The sequence below is a fragment of the Triticum dicoccoides genome, unplaced genomic scaffold (genome assembly GCF_002162155.2).
Source record: "Triticum dicoccoides isolate Atlit2015 ecotype Zavitan unplaced genomic scaffold, WEW_v2.0 scaffold67271, whole genome shotgun sequence".
NCBI classification, from domain to species: Eukaryota; Viridiplantae; Streptophyta; class Magnoliopsida; order Poales; family Poaceae; genus Triticum; species Triticum dicoccoides.
In genome coordinates, this window is record NW_021290838.1 from 522 (window position 1) to 1,698 (window position 1,177).

General features: G+C 42.1%; 1 long non-coding RNA gene across 1 annotated transcript; it reads left to right on the top strand.

The window, feature by feature from the left end:
* Window positions 1-305: 305 nt before the first annotated feature.
* On the top strand, window positions 306-990 carry LOC119347427. The gene is made up of 2 exons (XR_005168324.1): window positions 306-478; window positions 589-990. It is a non-coding gene; the product is annotated as an uncharacterized LOC119347427 (long non-coding RNA).
* The last annotated feature ends 187 nt before the right edge of the window (window positions 991-1,177 follow it).

Below are 1,177 nucleotides of genomic sequence, written 5' to 3' on the forward strand. Positions count from 1 at the left end.
GGCGTGCGGGCGGGTTCCTGCCCACGCCACACATGTGGCAGTTATCGGGACCCATTAATAACGCCATCAGTAGATGAGCTGTATGTTTTGGGTGTAAATATACTATATAAATATTCCTCGCAAAAAAATACTATAAATCTATTTTTTACTATATATATGAGCTGTATATTTTGGGTGTATATCAACATACGCATTTATAGGATACAGACCGATGATTTCAATTAATGTATTTAAATGTTAACATATATGTAAATAAATCGAAAACTTGTAGCATACACCTATGTCCATTATAAAAAGCCATCTAAGACCCTAATCACAGAGCAGGAACCCAGGCATATCTGAAAAGATTGGCTTAACCTCCCAGTAAACACGCTATCTCTCTCTCTCTCCCTTTCTCATTGCCACCATCAAGCCAGGATGAGGTCGTTCTACAAGATGCTACTACTTTCGCTTGCCCTTGTTGCGCTGCTATCCTCAGGTATGTACGTTTGGAGCATGTTTTGTGATCAATTTTGTATGGCGACCTTTTCACTATCGTTTTCTCATAATAAATCTCTGCAATCTTTATATGCTGGAACGAACATATAGATCTGATGATTCAGGCGACGGCTAATGGTGGCGGCTCGCTAATCCCTGAAGACTGCCGGCAGACCCCAGTCATCCCTGGGCCGTGTAACCCCAAGGCTTGTCTCCGCAACTGTCAAATCAACGTTGGCCCCGGTGCGGTTGGCGATTGTGATGCTGGTGGATGCCGGTGCACATATTGTACTGCATCTCAGTGGAACTAAGCAGTGATTGTTGCTTAATTTTTCTCAGTTTCGATAATATGCAAAATGTTGGGTTCTTTTTTCTGTCTGGCTACCTGGCAAATACTCCTACTTGGAAATTCAAATCAGGAATGTCAGAAATTTCATCGATTCGAGGAGCGGTTGCCTGATTAGCATGTTTGCTTGTGATTACCACATCTGAAAATTAAGGTGTGGTCCTCTAGCCTCCCCTCTCCCTTTGCTAGAGGTGTGCTGCTCTAGTCTCCTTGATTTATCTTCCTTTGCTAGTGTAGTAAATTGATGGAGCTCGTGAAATCGTGAACGGTGTGCAAGTTATAACGCACATATATAGCTAGCGTTTGTCCTTTCAAGCTGACAATTCGTTTATATTCACGTTAGTAATAAAGAAA